Here is an 18200-nt window from a genome sequence, read left to right as displayed (position 1 = left end):
AATAAATAAATAAATAAACAAACGATAAAATAAAACATGTTTGAGAGATTAATAAAATTAAGTTAAACAAAAAATTAATGAAATTACCGTTATTACATTTGAGTAAATGAATGTAAGTTGTGATATCTTCGTTTTTTCACATATATTTAAACACTTTATACTGATTAACTTTGGGTAAATGGAATTATGTCTAAATATCTCCTTTTACTGTAATCATAATTAGTAAATTGTGTGCATCTGATTCCAGTAAACGAAAATATCTCTAGATATCCCTTTTTACCCAAACGTAATTCTTGCATTATTGATTCATATTTATGAGTCATGTAGAGAGAATTATCTACTAATATAACATTTTACCTGAATTTATTTTGTGAATACATTTGGAAAATAAAGCATATCTGGAATTACAGTCGAACCCGCTTATTGGAATAGTCTTCGTGCCAAGTAAAAGTATTCCTATAACCGGGATATTCTAATAACCGATCATTAGTTGCTGATCAAACAGTTTCGGTACCTCAAATTTCTATTCTTTAATCCAGCATATTCCTATAACCGGTATTCTAATAAACGGGTTCAACTGTATTCCTCCTTACTCCATTGTAAATGTTGATTTTGTTCAATGACTCCCTTTTCACATGTCAAAATCTAATGGAATTATTTAGACTGTAGGTAGATATATGCTTTTACTCAAATGAAGAGCACAAAATTTACTTTATTATCATATTTTTACCTCATTTTGGAAAAAATTTGAGATATGCCCTTTTACCCGAGAGCCACGGAATTCATAGATTATTCAAGATAAAAATCAAGGAAAAATATTGAAAAATAAGCCATTGGTGGCAAATTTTTAAAGACATCTCAAAAAATAATGAATTTGCAGTGGAGATCAGAACTCATCATTGGATCATGGTAAACAAGATTCAAAAAGATTTTATTAGCTTGTGAGTTTCTCGAGGTAATGCTGTTTTTTAGTTTTATCGAATTTTGACTTTTTGATATCACTCGGAAGTCAAAACAATGATTTTTTTGCAAAAAAGGGTGAAAATCAACATAGTTATTAGAACATTATTGTTAAACAAAAAAAAGTACAAAACAAAAAATATATGGACATCGTTACCTCAAGGAATGTTTAGTTTAGTTTATTTATTTATACGGGCAAGCCCAATTCGGTAATACATTAATAAGATATTGATAATTACAGTGTTGAATATATAAGAATAAAATGAGAGAGTACAAAACATTTAAAAAGACATGACAAAGTAAAAAAATTACAAAACATTAATTACTAACAAATAACAAGGTTATGACATTGCTAAATATTTAATTTGGTTAAATGGTTCTTAAAAACATCAACAGAGTTACCAAAAAGTAAAAGGTCACCTAGGGAGTTAGCAAGTCTTAGTGTTCTAGGAACAAAAGTAAAATATGAGTAATTATATCTATGAAAAGAAATATGAAAGGTTTGAATTTGTCTTGTTGATCGTGGTGGAACAAACAACAATATTTTAGCAAGAAGTTCAGGGCAGTAATATAACCGGTGTTACCTTAGCCATAAATTTCATCCATAAATTTTTTTTTCATATTTTCACAAAAATTTGGTATAAATTTATCAAAAATGAATAAAAGAGATAATATTGACAAGAAAAATGTTATATATGTTTGGAAAAAAAAATTTAAACAAGCGATGTATTGACGGTGAGTAGATAATGCCACTCAAATTCAAAAATCCTTTATGGATGGTACGTTAGTCAACTTTTTTTCTTAGTTTTTTGTTAAATTCTCAAAGTAAATATAATAAAGCATAACATATAAAAAAATCGTGATGGAGGTATTTTCCAAAACAAGCGAAAAAAATTCTGAAACTTAGATGTATTGCACGGTATTCGTTAATACGTCTCAAATTCAAAAATCCTTTATGGATGGTACGTTAGTCAACTTTTTTTCTCAGTTTTTTGTTAAATTCTCAAAGTAAATATAATAAAGCATAACATATAAAAAAATCGTGATGGAGGTATTTTCCAAAACAAGCGAAAAAAATTCTGAAACTTAGATGTATTGCGCGGTATTCGTTAATACGTCTCAAATTCAAAAATCCTTTATGGATGGTACGTTAGTCAACTTTTTTTCTCAGTTTTTTGTTAAATTCTCAAAGTAAATATAATAAAGCATAACATATAAAAAAAACGTGATGGAGGTATTTTCCAAAACAAGAGAAAAAAATTCTGAAACTTAGATGTATTGCGGGCTATTCGGTAATACGTCTCAAATTCAAAAATCCTTTATGGATGGATCGTTAGTCAACTTTTTTTCTCAGTTTTTTGTTAAATTCTCAAAGTAAATATAATTAAGCATAACATATAAAAAAATCGTGATGGAGGTATTTTCCAAAACAAGCGAAAAAAATTCTGAAAATTAGATGTATTGCGCGGTATTCGTTAATACGTCTCAAATTCAAAAATCCTTTATGGATGGTACGTTAGTCAACTTTTTTTCTCAGTTTTTTGTTAAATTCTCAAAGTAAATACAATTAAGCATAACATATAAAAAAATCGTGATGGAGGTATTTTCCAAAACAAGCGAAAGAAATTCTGAAACTTAGATGTATTGCGCGGTATTCGTTAATACGTCTCAAATTCAAAAATCCTTTATGGATGGTACGTTAGTCAACTTTTTTTCCCAGTTTTTTGTTAAATTCTCAAAGTAAATATAATAAAGCATAACATATAAAAAAAACGTGATGGAGGTATTTTCCAAAACAAGAGAAAAAAATTCTGAAACTAGATGTATTGCGGGCTATTCGGTAATACGTCTCAAATTCAAAAATCCTTTATGGATGGATCGTTAGTCAACTTTTTTTCTCAGTTTTTTGTTAAATTCTCAAAGTAAATATAATTAAGCATAACATATAAAAAAATCGTGATGGAGGTATTTTCCAAAACAAGCGAAAAAAATTCTGAAACTTAGATGTATTGCGCGGTATTCGTTAATACGTCTCAAATTCAAAAATCCTTTATGGATGGTACGTTAGTCAACTTTTTTTCTCAGTTTCTTGTTAAATTCTCAAAGTAAATATAATAAAGCATAACATAAAAAAAAACGTGATGGAGGTATTTTCCAAAAGAAGAGAAAAAAATTCTGAAACTTTGATGTATTGCGGGCTATTCGGTAATACGTCTCAAATTCAAAAATCCTTTATGGATGGCACGTTAGCAACTTTTTTTTTTCAATTTTTTGCTAAATTCTCGAAGTATATATGTTATAGTCAAAGCCCGAATTTCAGGCACTCCTAGGTTTGACTAGTCAATCCTCAGGTCTGACTGACGATCTCAGTCAAAGCCCGAAATAAATTACAGTTTCGGCCTTTGACTAGTCAAACCTAGGAGAGACTAAGTTGGTCAGGCAAAGGTCGAAATTTAATTTTTTTTTAAATCGGGGTTTGACTGGTCAAACCCCGACCAGCTATTAAAATGTCATAATTTGTTAGATTAGGTTTAATAAAACGTCATTTTTTTAATTTTGATGTTTATTATTTTTATAATTTCGTAATTAAAATAAAATAAATAGTGTTGATTCTCACATGTTAAGGCATTATGGCATTTAGAGTTGCACAACACGTTAGACCTTTTTTACACTTACGTAATTTTGAAGAGCATTTCTTATTGCAGTAGCATTTTATAAAGCCTTGTCCTCTAGACTCTAGACAACTTTAGAATCTATTGTACTAATTTCTCTTAGAGACATCTTAACGTCTGAAACATCTTCGAAATTAAGAAAATTCTCTTTGCATTCTCTTATTTGATTTCTTGAAAAAATAATGTTTATTGTTCCGTATTTTGTACCAATTCTATACAAACCGTCAATTGTTTTAGCTTTTATGATACCCAAAATATTTCGATCCATAATATCTCCTTTGGCTATATCAAAGCTGGAGATAGGTATTGTTACACAGACAGAAAAGATTAAAATAAATATAGGAAAGGCGATTGAAGGTCTAGGTATTGTTACACAGACAGAAAAGATTAAAATAAATATAGGAAAGGCGATTGAAGGTCTCCATGCCCAGGCTAATACTTTGAAACAATTAAATGAAAAAAAAAATTCCTCAAATTTCGATCGGAATAACTGTAACAATACCTATCCCCAGTTTTGATAAGAGCCAAAGGAGATGCTCGAAATATTTTGAGTATCACACAAGATAAAACAATTGACGGTTTATATAGAGTTGGTACGAAATACGGAAAAATAAACAAACTTCTTTCAAGAAATCAAATAAGAGAATGCAAAGAGAATTTTCTTAATTTCGAAGATGTTCCAGACGTTAAGTTGTCTCTAAGAGAAATGAGTACAAAAGATTCTAAATTTGGAGGACAAGGCTTTATAAAATGCTACTACAATAAAAGATGCTCTTCAAATGTTTGCTGATGATGTTAAAATATATAAGACTGTCAATAATGAGGATAACATTTTTCAGCTTCAGTCACAAGTAAATGATTTTTATGAGTGGTGTGGTAGAAATGATATGGAACTTAATATTAATAAATGCTTTTTAATAACTTTTGCTAGATCCCATTCGCCTATTCACCATCAATATTTTATTAATAATACTCCTGTCACACGTGTGAACGAAATTCGGGATTTGGGTATAATATTTGATTGTAAATTAACATTTTACTCTCACATTGACCATACTGTTTCGAAAGCATTTAAGATGTTGGGTTTTGTATTGCGTTCATCAAAAGATTTGTCAATTCACACAATAAAAATCTTATATTGCAGTATCGTGAGATCAATTATTGAATATGGTTCTATTATCTGGTCACCTAGTTATGCATATCAAATCCTAAATATTGAAAAGGTTCAAAACAAATTTTTACGTTTCGCAGCTTTTAAGATGGGTTTAACAGTTAGAAATTATACTTATGATAATATATTAAAGAGATTAAATTTACAAACTCTTGAACGCAGAAGAGTCATGTTGGATATTTGTTGTCTTCGCAAAATTATCTCTGGTGTTATTAACTCCGAAGAATTGATAAGTCTTGTATACTTTAATATACCTGCTAGATTGACACGAAATCCACAAATATTCAGGGAACAACGACATGCTACAAATTATGGTCAATATGCACCAATTAGTAGATTGGCCCTGTATGGAAACAAGTTTAGTCATGTAATAGATCTGTTTGGTTCTTCAGTTTCCTCTATTAAACAAGAACTCGGGCGTCTTGAATTTTGAATTTAAAAAATTAAATAGATTTAACTGTTATAGTTAATTCAGTTGTTTTCATCATTTACAAATAATTTATATTCTTTTTTATTTTTTATGTTTGTGTTTTATAGTTGTAGTTTTACATGTATCTAAATTTTATATTTTCATTATTATGACAAAAGCTCTGCTTTATTGTATTTTGTATGTATTGGGTTTATCCCGTTAATAAAAAAAAAAAAAAAAAAAAAAAGTGTAAAAGGTCTAACGTATTGTGCAACTCTAAATGCCCTAATGCCTGAACATGTGAGAATAAACACTATTTTTGTAATTTTAATTACGACAATATAAAAATAATAACATTAAAATTTAAAAAATGACGTTTTATTAAACCTAATCTAACAAATTACGACATTTTAATAGCTGATCGGGGTTTGACTAGTCAAACCCCGATTACATAAAATTAAATTTCGACCTTTGCCTGACCAACTTATTCTCTCCTAGGTTTGACTAGTCAAAGGCCGAAACTGTAACTTAATTTCGGGCTTTGACTAAGACCGTCAGTCAGACCTGAGGATTGCCTAGTCAAACCTAGGAGTGCCTGAAATTCGGGCTTTGACTATAACATATATACTAAATCATAATATATAAAAAAAAAGTGATGGAGGTAGTTTCCAAAACAAGAGAAAAAATTCTGAAACTTAGATGTATTGAGGTAACAAACCCGACGTCAAAGGATGTATTAAAAGGCATTTTCCAAAGTCTTTATAACGACACACACACACTTTACACTTTACACTTTTTAGCATTAAACACTTATTTTGACTGTCGCACTTGACGGACTTCAATCAACTGAAACCTATTTTCTTTTGACAATATATATATATATATATATATATATATATATATATATATATATATAATTTATTGAAGAATAAAAGCCATTAATTAGAAAGTTAACTGATTTTTCTGAAATTACATTCTACAAAAGTCACGTTGAAAACTAGACAAGGAACTCGTTATCATAATCTCTAAACAACTCTTACCCGATAATTAGGGCTAATTAATATTCACTTTCAGTGGTAAAACCCTACTAAAATAACTATAAATGAAAAACTAGTCGTTACTAATGACCACAATCCCAGGTAATAAAATCATATTATCTTAATCCCTCAAGAATGGTATTTTCCAAAAATTTACACAAAATATAAGAATATTAGATCTGTCTATAAAACAATTGTTAAGAATGTATTTGGTATTCCTACTTATTCTTCTATAATAACTCAAAATTAAAAAAAAAAATAATTTCAATTTTTCTAATAAAAATTCGGCTAATTAACGAAGTCCCTGATCACACAAACAACAGCCCACACACATAAGAAATTTTTGAAAATGAGACGCATTACCTACACGCCGTTTAAAAATTTTTCCCTCGCTTTCGAATATACCTTGATCACGATATTTTATATCTCATGCTTTATTACACGTACTTCCAGAAATTTTATTATATGTACTTCCAGAATTTAACTAAAAATTAAAAAACATGTTAACTAACGTACCATCCCCAAAGCATTTTTTAATTTGAGACGTATTACCGAATAGCCCGCAATACATCGCAAGTTTCAGAATTTTTTTCGCTTGTTTTGGAAAATACCCCCATCACGATTTTTTTATGTTATGCTTAATTATATTTACTTTGAGAATTTAACAAAAAACTGAGAAAAAAAGTTGACTAACGATCCATCCATAAAGGATTTTTGAATTTGAGACGTATTAACGAATACCGCGCAATACATCTAAGTTTCAGAATTTTTTTCGCTTGTTTTGGAAAATACCTCAATCACGATTTTTTTATATGTTATGCTTAATTATATTTACTTTGAGAATTTAACAAAAAACTGAGAAAAAAAGTTGACTAACGATCCATCCATAAAGGATTTTTGAATTTGAGTCGTATTAACGAATAGCGCGCAATACATCTAAGTTTCAGAATTTTTTTCGCTTGTTTTGAAAAATACCTCCATCACGATTTTTTTATATGTTATGCTTAATTATATTTACTTTGAGAATTTAACAAAAAACTGAGAAAAAAAGTTAACTAACGTACCATCCATAAAGGATTTTTGAATTTGAGACGTATTAACGAATAGCGCGCAATACATCTAAGTTTCAGAATTTTTTTCGCTTGTTTTGGAAAATACCTCAATCACGATTTTTTTATATGTTATGCTTAATTATATTTACTTTGAGAATTTAACAAAAAACTGAGAAAAAAAGTTGACTAACGATCCATCCATAAAGGATTTTTGAATTTGAGACGTATTAACGAATAGCGCGCAATACATCTAAGTTTCAGAATTTTTTTCGCTTGTTTTGAAAAATACCTCCATCACGATTTTTTTATATGTTATGCTTAATTATATTTACTTTGAAAATTTAACAAAAAAATGAGAAAAAAAGTTGACTAACGATCCATCCATAAAGGATTTTTGAATTTGAGACATATTACCGAATAGCCCGCAATACATCTAAGTTTCAGAATGTTTTTCTCTTGTTTTGGAAAATACCTCCATCACGTTTTTTTTTATATGTTATGCTTTATTATATTTACTTTGAGAATTTAACAAAAAACTGAGAAAAAAATTTGACTAACGTACCATCCATAAAGGATTTTTGAATTTGAGACGTATTAACGAATAGCGCGCAATACATCTAAGTTTCAGAATTTTATTTCGCTTGTTTTGGAAAATACCTCCATCACGATTTTTTTATATGTTATGCTTTATTATATTTACTTTGAGAATTTAACAAAAAACTGAGAAAAAAAGTTGACTAACGTACCATCCATAAAGGATTTTTGAATTTGAGACGTATTAACGAATACCGCGCAATACATCTAAGTTTCAGAATTTTTTTCGCTTCTTTTGGAAAATACCTCCATCACGATTTTTTTTATATGTTATGCTTAATTATATTTACTTTGAGAATTTAACAAAAAACTGAGAAAAAAAGTTGACTAACGATCCATCCATAAAGGATTTTTGAATTTGAGACGTATTAACGAATACCGCGCAATACATCTAAGTTTCAGAATTTTTTTCGCTTGTTTTGGAAAATACCTCCATCACGATTTTTTTATATGTTATGCTTAATTATATTTACTTTGAGAATTTAACAAAAAACTGAGAAAAAAAGTTGACTAACGTACCATCCATAAAGGAGTTTTGAATTTGAGACGTATTAACGAATAGCGCGCAATACATCTAAGTTTCAGAATTTTTTTCGCTTGTTTTGAAAAATACCTCCATCACGATTTTTTTATATGTTATGCTTAATTATATTTACTTTGAGAATTTAACAAAAAACTGAGAAAAAAAGTTGACTAACGTACCATCCATAAAGGATTTTTGAATTTGAGACGTATTAACGAATAGCGCGCAATACATCTAAGTTTCAGAATTTTTTTCGCTTGTTTTGAAAAATACCTCCATCACGATTTTTTTATATGTTATGATTTATTATATTTACTTTGAGAATTTAACAAGAAACTGAGAAAAAAAGTTGACTAACGTACCATCCATAAAGGATTTTTGAATTTGAGACGTATTAACGAATACCGCGCAATACATCTAAGTTTCAGAATTTTTTTCGCTTGTTTTGGAAAATACCTCCATCACGATTTTTTTATATGTTATGCTTAATTATATTTACTTTGAGAATTTAACAAAAAACTGAGAAAAAAAGTTGACTAACGATCCATCCATAAAGGATTTTTGAATTTGAGACGTATTACCGAATAGCCCGCAATACATCTAAGTTTCAGAATGTTTTTCTCTTGTTTTGGAAAATACCTCCATCACGTTTTTTTTATATGTTATGCTTTATTATATTTACTTTGAGAATTTAACAAAAAACTGAGAAAAAAAGTTGACTAACGTACCATCCATAAAGGATTTTTGAATTTGAGACGTATTAACGAATAGCGCGCAATACATCTAAGTTTCAGAATTTTTTTCGCTTGTTTTGGAAAATACCTCCATCACGATTTTTTTATATGTTATGCTTTATTATATTTACTTTGAGAATTTAACAAAAAACTGAGAAAAAAAGTTGACTAACGTACCATCCATAAAGGATTTTTGAATTTGAGACGTATTAACGAATAGCGCGCAATACGTCTAAGTTTTAGAATTTTATTTCGCTTGTTTTGGAAAATACCTCCATCACGATTTTTTTATATGTTATGCTTTATTATATTTACTTTGAGAATTTAACAAAAAACTGAGAAAAAAAGTTGACTAACGTACCATCCATAAAGGATTTTTGAATTTGAGACGTATTAACGAATACCGCACAATACATCTAAGTTTCAGAATTTTTTTCGCTTCTTTTGGAAAATACCTCCATCACGATTTTTTTATATGTTATGCTTTATTATATTTACTTTAAGAATTTAACAAAAAACTGAGAAAAAAAGTTGACTAACGTACCATCCATAAAGGATTTTTGAATTTGAGACGTATTAACGAATACCGCGCAATACATCCAAGTTTCAGAATTTTTTTCTCTTGTTTTGGAAAATACCTCCATCACGATTTTTTTATATGTTATGCTTTATTATATTTACTTTAAGAATTTAACAAAAAACTGAGAAAAAAAGTTGACTAACGATCCACCCATAAAGGATTTTTGAATTTGAGACGTATTAACGAATACCGCGCAATACATCTAAGTTTCAGAATTTTTTTCGCTTGTTTTGAAAAATACCTCCATCACGATTTTTTTATATGTTATGCTTTATTATATTTACTTTGAGAATTTAACAAGAAACTGAGAAAAAAAATTGACTAACGTACCATCCATAAAGGATTTTTGAATTTGAGACGTATTAACGAATACCGCGCAATACATCTAAGTTTCAGAATTTTTTTCGCTTGTTTTGAAAAATACCTCCATCACGATTTTTTTTATATGTTATGCTTAATTATATTTACTTTGAGAATTTAACAAAAAACTGAGAAAAAAAGTTGACTAACGATCCATCCATAAAGGATTTTTGAATTTGAGACGTATTACCGAATAGCCCGCAATACATCTAACTTTCAGAATGTTTTTCTCTTGTTTTGGAAAATACCTCCATCACGTTTTTTTTATATGTTATGCTTTATTATATTTACTTTGAGAATTTAACAAGAAACTGAGAAAAAAAATTGACTAACGTACCATCCATAAAGGATTTTTGAATTTGAGACGTATTAACGAATACCGCGCAATACATCTAAGTTTCAGAATTTTTTTCGCTTGTTTTGAAAAATACCTCCATCACGATTTTTTTTATATGTTATGCTTAATTATATTTACTTTGAGAATTTAACAAAAAACTGAGAAAAAAAGTTGACTAACGATCCATCCATAAAGGATTTTTGAATTTGAGACGTATTAACGAATAGCGCGCAAAACATCTAAGTTTCAGAATTTTTTTCGCTTGTTTTGAAAAATACCTCCATCACGATTTTTTTATATGTTATGCTTTATTATATTTACTTTGAGAATTTAACAAGAAACTGAGAAAACAAATTGACTAACGTACCATCCATAAAGGATTTTTGAATTTGAGACGTATTAACGAATACCGCGCAATACATCTAAGTTTCAGAATTTTTTTCGCTTGTTTTGAAAAATACCTCCATCACGATTTTTTTTATATGTTATGCTTAATTATATTTACTTTGAGAATTTAACAAAAAACTGAGAAAAAAAGTTGACTAACGATCCATCCATAAAGGATTTTTGAATTTGAGACGTATTAACGAATAGCGCGCAAAACATCTAAGTTTCAGAATTTTATTTCGCTTGTTTTGGAAAATACCTCCATCACGATTTTTTTATATGTTATGCTTTATTATATTTACTTTGAGAATTTAACAAAAAACTGAGAAAAAAAGTTGACTAACCTACCATCCATAAAGGATTTTTGAATTTGAGACGTATTAACGAATACCGCACAATACATCTAAGTTTCAGAATTTTTTTCGCTTCTTTTGGAAAATACCTCCATCACGATTATTTTTATATGTTATGCTTTATTATATTTACTTTAAGAATTTAACAAAAAACTGAGAAAAAAAGTTGACTAACGATCCATCCATAAAGGATTTTTGAATTTGAGACGTATTAACGAATACCGCGCAATACATCTAAGTTTCAGAATGTTTTTCTCTTGTTTTGGAAAATACCTCCATCACGTTTTTTTTATATGTTATGCTTAATTATATTTACTTTGAGAATTTAACAAAAAACTGAGAAAAAAAGTTGACTAACGTACCATCCATAAAGGATTTTTGAATTTGAGACGTATTAACGAATAGCGCGCAATACATCTAAGTTTCAGAATTTTTATCGCTTGTTTTGAAAAATACCTCCATCACGATTTTTTTATATGTTATGATTTATTATATTTACTTTGAGAATTTAACAAGAAACTGAAAAAAAAAGTTGACTAACGTACCATCCATAAAGGATTTTTGAATTTGAGACGTATTAACGAATACCGCGCAATACATCTAAGTTTCAGAATTTTTTTCGCTTGTTTTGGAAAATACCTCCATCACGATTTTTTTATATGTTATGCTTAATTATATTTACTTTTAGAATTTAACAAAAAACTGAGAAAAAAAGTTGACTAACGATCCATCCATAAAGGATTTTTGAATTTGAGACGTATTACCGAATAGCCCGCAATACATCTAAGTTTCAGAATGTTTTTCTCTTGTTTTGGAAAATACCTCCATCACGTTTTTTTATATGTTATGCTTTATTATATTTACTTTGAGAATTTAACAAAAAACTGAGAAAAAAAGTTGACTAACGTACCATCCATAAAGGATTTTTGAATTTGAGACGTATTAACGAATAGCGCGCAATACATCTAAGTTTCAGAATTTTTTTCGCTTGTTTTGGAAAATACCTCCATCACGATTTTTTTATATGTTATGCTTAATTATATTTACTTTGAGAATTTAACAAAAAACTGAGAAAAAAAGTTGACTAACGTACCATCCATAAAGGATTTTTGAATTTGAGTGGCATTATCTACTCACCGTCAATACATCGCCTGTTTAATTTTTTTTTCCAAACATATATAACAATATAACATTTTTCTTGTCAATATTATCTCTTTTATTCATTTTTGATAAATTTATACCAAATTTTTGTGAAAATATGAAAAAAAAATTTATGGATGAAATTTATGGCTAAGGTAACAGCGGTAGTAATATATGCCATTGATAATATTAAACAATACTGTAAGATCTTTACGCTTCCTACGGCCATCCAGAGAAGAGATATTCAAAAATCGTTCCATATCTGTATAATTTTAATTGATGTGTTTTTTGAACCCAATATATCTAAGAAAATTATGTTGAACACTATCAAGTTTGTTCTTGAGGTGTAAATAATGTGGGGACCAAACTGGAGAACAGTAGTCAAGGTGCGTCCTGACTAAAGAACAATAGAGCATTTTAATAGCGAACACGTTCGTGAAATCACGAGTTGTCCTTTTAACAAAGCCAAGCATTTTCATGGATCTTTGAGTAATATTGTTGATGTGATGGTTAAAGCTCAGAGAGGAATCAAGAACAACACCTAAATCTTTAATTGAGTCTACCATATCCAATAATTGATCATTTATGGTATAATTAAATACTGATGAATGATGATTCCGAAAAAACCGGATAATGTGACACTTGTTGACATTCAAATCCATCCCATTATCAAGACACCAGTTGGCTAAATTATCTAAATCTGATTGCAATGATATTGCATCATCTTGATTATTAATGATTTGATAATATTTAAGATCATCAGCGAATAAGAGAGCAGAAGTGTTAGAGAAGCAGGTGACGATGTCGTTAATATACAGGTTAAACAAAAGTGGACCCAAATGAGAGCCCTGAGGTACACCAGAGGTTACTAGAAAAGTGTTGGAGTAATGATGATTAACCCTAACCTGCTGTGTTCTATTTGTTAGGTAACTACCCAACCACTTCAACACAGAACCTTCTATGCCATATAATTTGAGCTTATGTAACAAAAGATCATGGTTCACCCTATCAAAAGCCTTGGAGAAGTCAGTATACACTGAATCAATCTGCAACCCCCTCTCCAAAGCTTCAGACAAGGTATCAACATAAAGCAACAAACTAAGTTCTGCTGATTTACCACAAGAAAAACCGAACTGTTGAGAATTTAGTATCCAAGAGCAGTCATAATTAAGGTAATCAGTAACAATACTCTCAAATACCTTGAGAATTGTGCCGAGAATAGAAATAGGACGATAATTCGTTATGTCAGCTTTATTACCTGCTTTGTAAATTGGAGTGACATAGGATAGTTTCCAAAAGTCAGGAAATTCCCCCAACTGAAGGGATTTATTAAAAATATGATAAAGCGGCCGAGACAGAATAAAAGAGAATCGTTTAAGAAAAATGGGAGAAATACCATCTGGCCCAGCTCCCTTATTAACATTAAGAGTTGAAAGTTTTTCGTATATTTTTGAAATTGGTATAATATAATAATAATAATACTTTATTTGAAATAGGATAACCTAATATAAACATGCTAAAGTACATATAGTCAAAACAATACAAGTATTGATATAGTCCATAACATAATTTAAAAAGTAAAAAACTAAAACTAATTTAAAATGTCAATACCTAAAGCCACAAACATTTGATAATTTAAAATTTAAAAAGTAAAAAACTCAAACTAATTAAAATGTCAATATCGAAAGCCACAAACACTTGAACAAAATACCAATGCGATCAACGTAAGCACAATAAGTATACATATAAGACAACACAAATACATTCAACACATCTTATTCTCTACAATATATTTTTTTAAACTGTACTTGAATGTATCAATGTTTCTACAAGTTCTTAAATCGAGAGGTAGTTCATTATATTCTTTAAACCCTTTGCAAATTAAAGAATTCATCATAAAGCTATTTTTAAACTCAACAATATGTAGATTATTTGTACCCCTTGTATTATAATCATGTACATCTCTCTGAAAAGAAACATATTTTTGAAAGTAAGATGGAGCCAACGAGTTCAATATTTTATACACAAAAACCATGGTTAGGTAATGCAAACGTTGACGAACTGACAACCATTCAAGTGATTTTAACATAATCAATATTGGCGTTATTCTACTAGTTCTTAATATGATGCGCATCCCTCTATTTTGAAGTTTTTGTAACTGACTAATTTTATTAAGACTGAATAAATATACAATCGATGCACAGTAATCAAAGTGCGGCTGTATTATTGTATTATATACAGTTACTTTAGTCTCAGTCGACAGATTTTGAGCTATTCTGGTGAAAAAGTACAATTTTTTTGAAATTTTCTTACTTATATACTCAAAATGTCCATCAAATGACAGCACGTTATCAAGCTGAAAACCTAAATATTTTGCCGTTTTTACAATTTTGATCTCTTCATTGTTAATGTGTAAATTAATCAGATTTAAATTTATTAAACTATACTTATATTTAGTAGTAAAAATAACAGCTTTGGTTTTATCAATATTTAGTTTTAATTTATTCATGTTGAGGTATTTATTAACTCGATCAAGTGTTCTGTTCATCTTCTCTACAGCACTCTCTAACTTAACATCACTACATGCTATCAAAGTATCATCAGCAAAAAGATTGATAAATTCGCAATCCAAAAACAAATCTATATCATTTATATACAGTATGAAGAGGAGTGGTCCAAGGACACTACCTTGAGGTACCCCTACCAAAATGTCTTTCTCAGTCGATACTGTATTATTAAAACATACTTTTTGCTTGCGATTGCTTAGATAATCTTCAAACCAACTTAAAACCTTACCGGAAACTCCATATTGTTCAATTTTAGCTAATAAAATTTTTCTATCAATGGTTTCAAAACCTCTTTTCAGATCCAAAAAAATTCCAATAGTATATTTACCATCTTTTATATCAAGTATATTCAAATGGGAAATAAGCCACAATTTTACCTAAAAATGATTTTATTAACGTTATTATTTTATTTACTATGGAATCTCTAACGCGAGAATTTCAGTGCCACTGTTGCATTTGGTTGTCTTTTTAAAGACAGATCACATGCTATGATTTTTTGTGGCGGATATTCTTGAGTTGGGATTGATTTCATGTAATCGAATGAACTATCTTTTAGTAAAGTCGTCCCAGGAACGCAACTCATCAATATTGGCAATATCATTTTAAAGTCGTCTACTTTAAAATGTATAATACGTGTCTGAATTGCCGATATAAATGAGTCAGATTAAATAAATTATTAGAAGAATTTTTTACTAAGCAACAACATTTTTATTTATTTAGTATTATTTTGTATTTTGACAACGACACCCGACTTGGGCGTCGAAACGTTAATAAAATCATTTTTAGGTAAAATTGTGGCTTATTTCCCATTTGAATATACTTGATTATAAAAATGCCACAAGAAAATAGCTTCGGCTATCTTTTATATCATTCTTTAGCTTGCAGATTGTTAGTTGTAATGCAGTTTCACAAGAATGGTTCTTTCTAAACCCAGATTGATTTTCTATTAAAATTGAATTCCTTTTTACATGTTCCATTAATTGCTCATAAACAACTAGCTCCAGGAGTTTCTCAATTGTCGGTAATGTATTAATAGGTCTAAATTCCTCAGCCTTATTTGTATTACTGATCTTTTGGATAGGAATAATTGTACTAGTTTTAAGCTGATTTGGCATCTTACCAGCATCCAGTGACATATTAATTAAGTTTAGTATGATGTGACCAATTGTCTCATAAATTTCCTTTAACGTTCTACCATTTAAAATTTCATAGTTAGAATATTTATTATCCAACACATTCATAAATGAACCTAACTCCTTCAAAGCTAATTGTACAAAATTGTCAAATGGCAAATAAAGATTACAATTTACATTTATCCAATCATTAAAAAAATCTGTATGACTTACAATACTAGAAATACTCTCAACAAAATATTCATTAAAACCCATAGATATGTCCATACTGTCTTTTAACGGCTATTTCACCAGTGATGTTACATCGAAATTGAACACATTTAGGTGTATCTTTTGTATTTGTATTGACCAATTTTTTTAGTGTCTTCCACATTTTTTTAGGATTTGATCTATAATTATCTATTTGATTATAATAGTATGCAAATTTTTTGGACTTTAAAGTACTAACTACATCATTTCTATGTTTTTTGAAATTATTCCACATAACTTGTTTTTGTGTTTCATGACCACATGATTTGAAATTCTTATATGCATCATCACGAATTTTAATTTTTTTATAAACCTCATTATCAAACCATGGTAATTTAGGATTATGTTTACAAGTCTGAATAGGTGCATTATTATCAATTTCAATTTTACAATTTTCATGTATTTGTTGGTAGATAACATCCACATCAGTAGAATCCAAATTCCAGTTATATGAAATCAAGTTAGTTTTTATTTTCAAATAATTTTTTTCATTTAAATTTCTATATCGTTTAATAATCATATTAGATGTGGATTTCGTATTATTAAGATTTACTGATATTACTGAGTGATCACTAATTTTAGGAGAATCATGAACGTTGGATGTGATTTGATCCTCATTTGTAAGTACATAATCAACTAACGTTTTACTTGTATTTGTTATGCGTGTTGGTTTGTCTATTACCTGTCTTATATCATAGCTTGATAATAGGTTTTTAACCTTCCTAACATAAAAAGTATCGGCAAAAAAATTCAAATTAAAGTCACTGATTAATACAAAATTGTAATTCCTAGCAATAATACAATCACACATATTTTCAAAATCATCCAAGAACTTAGCATCAGAACTTGAAGGCGAATGATAGAGACAACCCACCAACCAAATAGACGATAAAAAGTTAATTTTAACAACCTTGCACCAATAATTTTTGCTCAGAACAAAAGTTTTCACAACAGAATACTCATAACTACTTTGAATATATATTAAGACTCCGCCAGTATGGCGACTAGTTGAATCACATCGAATGCATTTGTATTTTTCAATGTAAATTTCCTTCTCTTCAACATCAGAAGTTGTTCTAGTTTCACTAAGTAGCAACACTTTAGGATTATAGCAAAGTAAACTTTGACATATTTGATCATAATTACCAATTATACTTTGAGCATTTACATATATAATATCCGTATTAACAGGTATACTCTGATAAATACTATTTACATTATTACAATAAGAAAGCTGTTGGTTTACTGTATTGGAAGTTGTTAGTTTTTTGCTGCCATTATTTTGGGTACCCCCTTAATATACCTAATGGTTAAGTTAGTCTCACCATTCGCAACCCTACTAGTTAACTCAGTTCTTACTTTCAAAAGATAATCACGTTGAAGTTTAGTTAAGTCAGATTTTATATGTAAATTACCTAACACAGTCTTATCAACTTTATTTTTATTTTTCAAAATATTAAGCACTTCTGTTTCAGAGTTTAATACTACTTTGATTAACCTAGGCTTAGCATTGACTACATTAGTTTTTTTGCCAAGACGAAAAACATGTTTTAAATTCACACTACTGCAAATGGTAGTTAGAGCAGCTACAACTCTGCTATGATCATCAGCTTCTTTCTCATGGACTGTAGGCTTGGTAGATTCATCCAAATTGTAAATAATAAGATTACTTGATTTCTTTTTTCTTTCTTCTAATATAGGAAGATACACAGACCTTAGACTGTATTAAATTGTCATTATGCTTAAGAGTTTTATTACTAAAAACTGAAGAGAAATGGCTAGCAAATAAATTTGCAATATCGTTGCCATTAGAGGCTAGTGTATTGTTGAGTGACATTGAGACAGGCATACTATTATTTTCTTTCTTACTGTTTACAAATTTCCAAAAATTTTTTGGATTAGCTTGGATCGAAATCTCAGTTGAATGTATATAATTAGCATA

Source organism: Diabrotica virgifera, chromosome 9 (assembly GCF_917563875.1).
Source record: "Diabrotica virgifera virgifera chromosome 9, PGI_DIABVI_V3a".
Taxonomy (NCBI): domain Eukaryota; kingdom Metazoa; phylum Arthropoda; class Insecta; order Coleoptera; family Chrysomelidae; genus Diabrotica; species Diabrotica virgifera.
Note: the sequence above shows the minus strand (reverse complement) of the source record.